The sequence below is a fragment of the Ovis aries genome, chromosome 9 (genome assembly GCF_016772045.2).
Source record: "Ovis aries strain OAR_USU_Benz2616 breed Rambouillet chromosome 9, ARS-UI_Ramb_v3.0, whole genome shotgun sequence".
Lineage (NCBI taxonomy): Eukaryota > Metazoa > Chordata > Mammalia > Artiodactyla > Bovidae > Ovis > Ovis aries.
The window spans coordinates 48,107,661-48,115,949 of record NC_056062.1 but is presented as its reverse complement, the minus strand read 5'-3'; the positions used below and the strand labels follow the sequence as shown (position 1 = coordinate 48,115,949).

The following is an 8,289-nucleotide window of genomic DNA, read 5'->3' as shown; positions in this document are numbered from 1 at the left end:
GGTTGTTATTCAAAGCCTCCGAGGGAGGAGGGACGGCAACCGGCTGCTGAAGTCCCCTCGCGTCCACCCCCACCCCCCACCCCGCCCACACTCAGCGTCCTTGCAGAGGTGGCCTAACACGACCCATTGTTTGAGACCCGGCGGCGAGGACGCGCCTCACTTAGAAGTATCTCTTGGGTGATCTTTTCCCGTGTACTTCTGAGAAGGGAGATAGGGAAACAGTGTCTGTTGTAGTTTCAGCAGCTTCGAATATTAGTCAAGTTTGTAAATGCAAACAGTTGGAAACTTAAGAAAATTAATAAGCACACGAAAATCCACGACAAGCCATAACAACTCATTTTTATCTTTCATTTTATATCCGTCCATGACCCATCTAGATATTAAAAAAACCCCGCGATTTTATGTCGTTTACATAAACCACAGGCATTTGGCATTTGCTCTCGAATTTTTATTCCGATACATTTATGAATTGGTAATTGGCCTTCAAAACCTACTAAATACATATTTTAATCCTGGAAAAATAAAATTCAGCTCAATTTATTGCATTTACATTTTATACAGTTTTTTTTCTTCTCTTTCTTTAATTGAGGGCAAGTTCTCCAAAGTCTCCCCCGCCCCCACCCCTCCTCCCTGAGAGACCTACTTTCAGGGCCTCTGATTCCTGTTTTAGTGATATCTAGTAATAATTGCGGTCCCAGAATATAATCAATCTAGAATTTCTTTCTTTGAACATTTACATCATGCAGAGTTTTCGTTACAATCTTAACATCTTTTGTTCAACTGAACTCATGTTAGAAAAGAAAAACAACACTGAACTATCTTAGGGAGGGAGAAATTTTTCTTAAATCTTGATTGAGATATCAGCGGTAGCACTTTGATTTATCTTTCCTTCCCAAAGGAAGTTAGTGTTCGGTTTTATTGATCAAATGGCGCATCTATATGGGCAAAAGTTTGTCTTTTAATTCTGTTAACAATTATGTATACTTTTAGCAAGAAGACGGTAAATTCTGAAGCAAAACAGCTTCCAGAAGAAAACCACTCTCTTTATCTTCTGCCTACCTGTTTAGCCACCCAGAACATATCCTAAAGGTATCTTTTCATCTTTACTTCTCTGATACTCGAGGGCTTCGGGACTCTCTAAATAAATGAGGTTCTAACGTCCTCTTTGAGGGAAGCTATGCATTTCTGTGTCTCGGATTTGGACAAAGGAGCTGTTCATAGTCTTTGGGGGGAAATAATCTACTCCTACTTAGAAACAGCCTCGGGAACAGCATCCGTTTCTGAGGTTCCCCGGAAAAATCCCCACAGCGTGGGCTGCTCCAACATTTACGTCCGTAGATGCGTCGCGGTCGTTCTTCCACACCTATTGGATAAGGGCAGCTGTGAAGAACCAAAAACGGATATGTATTGGGAGAGAAGAAGGGAGATTCTCGAATTCTAAAGCAGTACCATCATTTCTAGTTTCACTTCTCTCCTCCCCACCTCCCCCACCCTCCCATCCAGTTTGCAGGGCCACGTGTGCGATTCTACATCCCAGAGTCTCTTCTCGAGTTTCTTATATAGGTTTTTTTTTTTTTTTTTCCCTCTCAAGTCGTCAGAAAAATAATGCCGAGGGGGTAAAGGGGGCCTGAAATCGAATTGTAGAGGCAGCAGGCAGAGCGACCAGACGCGCCTGCACACAGCCCCAGCAAACCGGAGTCTCTCCGGGCTTTTTCGAGACCGCATCCAGTCCAAATGCGCAGCGTCCTGGGCTGGAAGAAAAAGACGCGTCTTACGAAAGAAGCTAGACTTCTGTAATGTGAAGGCGAAATCGGCAAAGAAAATCCTCCTACCTGAGGTGAATTTCGCTTAACTCTCTGAACCGAGCTCAAGTCGCTTCAGGGTCTTTGGTCCTGCGATTCCTCCTACGTTGCCACAGACCCACGCGCGGGACGTCTCACTGTCTCAGACTGTCCCTGTTTTCAAGCTTCCTAGCTCCGTTTTCACGTCAAATGAGTCATCCACGTTTGATCCTTGCAGCTACATTTGCAGGAATTCTTGCACAGGGAACCCCTCTTTCGGAGGCAAACGGTTTGATCAGCATTTCTAACTCACGTTTAAATTTCAACATACTTTCATATCCCCCTGTGCCTGGCCTCGAGGCAAGTACACTTTCAACCGCACAGGGTACAAGTAAACGCTCGTTGGTGCATTTTGCCTCCAACAATATCATTGCTCCTGACTGCACTTCAGAATTCCCCACGGTACTGGAAAGACACCCAAACCTATTGAATAAATGACTTGAGACTGCTGAGAATTTTTATTTAACAACAAAGATGAAAAATTGCTATAAGTAGTCACACTGCGGGGACCACAGCGATCTTTCCTTACATAAGGGAGAATAACTCCTTTTTCACTCCAACCAACGTTTTGTCCCAGCTGATCATCAGCGGTTTCCTTAGCTGATTGTGAAGTGGTTTGAGTTTTCCTCTTGCCTATATAAATCAGTTTTATGATTTGAAGGAAAATATCTATATCGTGTTAGATTTAGGAAAATTATTTGGCTCACCATCTGCTTCAGAATCTACAGCAAATTAAAACATGAAATCTTGGGACAAAGCTTTTAGAGGAAAGTTGCCATGAGTTGTCAGTATGCTGTGTATTCTGAAAAATGAATAATGAAATTTTCTTTCAGACTCCTTCCTTTTATACTTACTATAAACATCATGGGTTTTGGCTCTGGTTCAGTTAATTTATAGATTTAATATTACATAAAAGCACTAGTTTAAATGATGCACAAAGCAATGTAAAATGTTATTCCTTGAAGGATAGCTTAAGCTATCAAACATTTGTAGATAAAGTAGAATACCCTAGCAAAACAAAGCAAGCAAACAAAATGTCTGCTGTTAGGAGAGAAACCACTTGGAGGCCAAGAATAAAGCAAAACAAAAGAAACAAGCAGGCATAAACAAAAATGGGGACAAAAGAAGTCAACTTCAATCAGCAGTTCAACTCTGAATATCTGAGTAATGTTCAAGGACACACTAGGTTTTCATTATCTAGAACATCTCCTCAATGCCTCTTGTTACATGTTAAGAAATAGAGACAATTACAGTGTTGGAAACATCATTTTCCTCACTCTAAATATTTTATGCTTATCAAACAAACAGTGGGTAGTTTGCTTTCTTCCTTTCACTACTCCTTTGGCACTAAATTTGGCACTTAGATGGTGCTTGGCTTTGCATGCAAGGCAAGGCAGTTAGAAAATTATCTTTATAGCTACCTCTGGTGCTATTCTTCAGGCGTACTGTTGGCTAGGAGAGAGATGATTGCTTCATCTAAATGGGCTTCAGTCCACAATCTATACATTTATAGAATAACCCTTTATGTTACCTCTTCTCAATGAATTCAAGGTTTCTTATCCTAGGCATTCTGAAGGCAAAGTAAACTGCTGAGTTTTATTTTTGCATGATGATAGAACTCACAACATGGAATAGATTTTTTTTAAAGTTCAACAGTAATTTACAACTGTAAACCTAAAGTCAATAAAAGTACTATCAGCTATCTGCCAAATACTTGGTCAGGAAATAGCAAATGATATTTAACCTAGATAAGTACAAGCAATAGGTCTGGGGAAATATAATCTAGATGTCATAAACTTGAGGTCCTACTCCATACTCCTCATGAGTCAAGCTACCAAATATTATCCATTCCGCTGGCCATTAGAGTTTACTTGTGAAGCATACAGTTCTGTTCCAGACTATACTGAAGGAATAATTGTGTTGGATGTTTTAAAAATGCACCGGCAATTTTATTCTTAGAGGAAGAAGTGCTATTTTTTACATTTCTTAGTTGTGAGAAAGAAGAATAAATCTGATGCCTGTTTGTCATCTGATATTATAGGAACGTAAAAGGAACAGTCAGGCCATTGCCTTCGGGCTTGGGGAAGAAAACAGTGACTTCCACATTGAGGAATCATATTCCCCCAGAGCACTTGTTAGATATCCTCTCTTTGTAAAGGTAAAGGCAGCTTCCAAGTGGATATGTTAACAAGTAGAATGATCTGGATAAAAGCAAACTGGAAGCTCAGGAAAGCTCCACCTACAGCAGTGGTTGACAGTGAAAAGTACGTATATGCCAAGAGAGAAAGAGGATAAAAACAGAAGAAATGTAGCCAAATGAAATATGCAGAAGGATTGCATCTCAATCACTTTGGAAGACTCACCTAAAAAGAAAAGCTCAACAAAACATAAGTGGTTTTTTTTTTTAATTAGTCAAATGTACTATTAAGTTTGCCATAGTAACTATTTATGAGACAAAAGATAGGGGTAAAACATCACCTGAAGATTATCTGTAGGTCTTTAGTAGCAACCTGGCCAAGAATCCTAGCCTTGCACCCCTCACTTGCTGTTCTAAGCTAGAAGTGCATAAAGATAAAAGTAAACAAACTTGTTCCCTTTACCCCAGGTCCTCTTACTGCATACTTCCAAAATCCCTGGTGTGATTAAAGAATTTGATGACGTTAAAAAGTCTCGATAGGAGGAAATGTATTTCCTAACATGAGTCAGCATGGTTTAGAAAACCAATCCTAATGTAACAAGGAATTGGATGGAAAGGTCAAAAATGTATGGCTCATGTAATAAGTTCCCGGGTAGTGAGTAGACTTTTCCCTGGTTTATATCACACACTTTCTTTTTTAAGGGAGCAATAGGCATTGACATTTAACTTTCAGATTATAAGATATTCCAGTAGACTAAAAAAGACGTGCACTTTCTATAATATAAAGGTCCATAGGGTATAGGGACCACGTCTTGAGTCTTGTGCATAACTTTTCTTGGAATAATCATTCTAGTGCTTTCGAATAATGCTTTCCATCGAGATATACTCTACACTCAAGGAATTAACATGTTTCCTCATGGTACTCAGTGATTTAACTGAGTGAGAGAAGAGAGGCCAGGGCAAGGGGGAAATGATTGGTCTTTTAAAAGTTTTTTTTTTTTTTTTTTTAATGGTTCCTGTACATAAGAGCATTTCCAACTCATACCTGGAGAGTTGGCTTCCCTCTTGGCTGTTTCCATACTGTCCAGTCCTCTCTCCCTGATGCTCTGAGGTAAATCTCAATCTAAATTTGTGGGCTGGATCTTCATTTTCCTTATGAAAACTCCCATTTGGTGCATTTAATGATATTTTCTAGATGAAATTACACTGCCAAACTAAATAACAAAGGAATGTTTAAAAACCTGTGGGCTGTGTGTGTGTGAGGGAGAGGTCTTTGAATCAGGACTAGTCATAACATACCTGTCAGTATAGGCAGAATACACATGCTCAAAGAACTACAAAACTCCTGTTGATTTTTGCCCTCTGCCTTCTGTGGATCTGTATTTGAAAGTTTGAGGACTCGGATATCGATGTACATTTCTGTCACATGTGTTCTATATTTATGCCATAAGCCACAGTATAACTCTACATTTAAGGAATTTTTGTGCAAAAAAACCTTTTTTTTTTTTATTGCACACAATGTTGGTTAGGCCAGCAGTTAGGATTAGCATTTTATGACATGTAAACAGCTGAATGTTCTAAGTTCAATATAAACCAACAGATACATAATTGAGTCCTTATGGCATTTACTAGTTACTCACATGGCAATCCAGAAGATAAATATCTCTCTATATATACATCAATAGATGAATATAAACTCTCATGTAGCCTCAAATGGAGAATTGTGAATATATGTTTTATTGGATTTTGGCTTGCATTGCAAAAGACATTTACATTCTTATTGAAAATTTTATTCATAGTTGCATTCACGTCAAGTGAAAAAAAAAGCATATTTTATGTCAAAAATAAACCTATCTTGGGTGGTATAATTCATTTGCAGATTGTGACCCTGTGCCCAGGCAGGACTGTAAATCCACACTGTGTGCCTGTGATTGATTTGGGATTTGGATTTCTGATTTGGCTGAGAGATGTGCAAAAACCTCAAGTAGTCAACAGCTCCCTACTGGCTATGCATCTGAGGGGCTCAAGAACATTGTTTATTCCAGCAAGTGTCTGGAATACATTATACTCGATAAATTGGCTCCTGCTACTCCCGTTTTGGAGAATATGAAGAATTTGTATACTGTGCTGAAATAAATGTACTTTGCCCAAATAACAACTTTCCTTAAAAGAAAATTCTAAGTATGACTCTATCATCTGAATCTAGGATTTCCAATATTTTAAACACTTGGCATTTCTGAAAGAATAATAATGAACTAATTCTCCACACCTTCAAACTCAGAAACTGGTTCAAAATTTAGAAGATCTGTTTTTATCCAGGGGCCATATGAATCGAGGTTTCCAGAAGTTTAAAAAATAAAATGGTAGGACATTTGGCTTCAAATTTGTTATATATATATTTTTTTCTTTTTTAAAGAAAAGACCAAGGCTAAGGATCAAACTACTCCTTGTATTAAAAGATTAAAACATTTTAAATTATATTTTACTTGAGTTATACTGATTTTTCAAAAAAATAACAAGCCTGTAGTCTAACAAGAGAAACTTTCATTGGTTTTGATGAGGTCTTAGCAGACACATATTTGGTAGTTTGGGGTTACTGTGTGCTCACTGTTGAAATAATACTTTTGATCACCTATGCTTTAAGAGATTCTGGATTCACTTTATGTTATGGAAATTCCTTGTATTTGTGAATGGGTAGAAATAATAAGTGATGAATTAAAAAAGGCAAAGCCATCCTCATCAACTGGGTGATCTGTATAATGTTTCTATTTGGACAAGGTATTGGGGTCTAATTGGGATAACATAATTCATCAATGCACTGACTTCTACCTGAAGTCCTCTTCACCCAACTGTTGTTTGTCATTGTTTAGTCCGTAAGTCTTGTCCAACTCTTTTGCGACTGTAGCCTGGCAGGTTCCTCTGTCCATGGGGTTTCCCAGGCAAGAATACTGGAGTGGATTGCCATGCCATCCTCCAGGGGATCTTCCCATGTCTCCTGCTTGGCAGGAGGATTCTTTACCACTGAGCCACCAGGGAAGCCTCTTCACCCAATACACAGTGTATTTTGAAAACTGTGTCTGTCTACACATAAACATTCAACAGATAGGATCAAAAATCAGTCTTTGCGTAGATTTCCAATTACCTCCAGGGTGTTGGTTTTATCTCCTAATCTATAATCTGTGGTTTTTGAAGGTGAAGGATTAGGTCTCATTGTTCTGCCTGGCACTTTGTGGTACCTACTACAAGTCAACAGACACTCAATGACTGATAGAAACAGCAAAGCTCTTGTGAATCTAGCCGATTTTGAAAGTGTGTACCATAATACCCGTATTCATGCCCTGCTTTACACTTTCCGAGGCCTCTTTGCTTACATTATCTCATTCGATGGGAATAATTGAGTGGGGGGTGGGGAAGGGATTACATTGGAGAGGGAGAGAGAAGTGCAAACATTTGAAGGCTCACTGAGTCCTTATAAGAGCAAATCATGAAGGTGTTTGCATATCTTTCACTGCTTGTGATTGGATCCTAATCAAGTAAGAGGACGTTCCCAAAGAAGGAATATCTCACATTACCTACCTGTAATGGATGCGTTGGTGGCTTTCCAGATGGCACAAGTGGTAAAGGATCCACTTGCCACTGCAGGAGATGCAGGAGACAAGTGTTCCATCCCTGGGTCTGGAAGATACCCTGGCGGAGGATATGGCAACCTGCTCCAGTATTCTTGCTGGGAAAATTGCATGGATAGAGGAGCCTGGCAGGCTACTGATTATGGGGTCACAAATGAGTCAGACACTATTGAGTCTCTCTCTCTCTCTCTCTCAAACACACAGACACACACACAGACACACACACACACACACACACACACACCCTTCATCCAATGCTCAAATTCTTTACAGGTTGAATCTAGAGTCTCTTTAGCCCCTATTACAGATGCGAAGGGACTCTGAGGTGACAGAATCTCTCCCCTACCGTCCCAAAAGGTACCTTGATGCCCAGAAAGGTAAAACATTTAATAGTAAGGATACAGGGTTAGACGTGGAAGTTTAGTCCAGGCCCCCAAGCACTATTCTGGGGAATCCACTTACCACTCTTCGGGCCAGTTTCCCTAGCTCTAAGAAGAGTACATGATTTTAAGACCAATTGCAAAATTATTTGAATTCTGGACGTTTTGATAAGTTTCAGTCGGACTGCTTATTCCTTTATACCCTCCCCACCCCACCATGAAAAAAAAAAAATCACCGTGTCACTCCACCCACCTCCACCTAGTTCCTTCTTGTTAACAGAGAAAACCCCACCACCCTTTGGCTC

At 39.6% G+C, this 8,289-nt stretch overlaps 1 long non-coding RNA gene across 1 annotated transcript; it reads right to left on the bottom strand.

Moving 5' to 3' along the window:
* Positions 1 to 433: 433 nt before the first annotated feature.
* Positions 434 to 1,963, bottom strand: LOC105607365 (uncharacterized). Its single transcript, XR_001435123.4, has 2 exons — positions 1,833 to 1,963; positions 434 to 1,751 (listed from the first exon to the last, which is right to left on the bottom strand). It is a non-coding gene; the product is annotated as an uncharacterized LOC105607365 (long non-coding RNA).
* Positions 1,964 to 8,289: the final 6,326 nt, after the last annotated feature.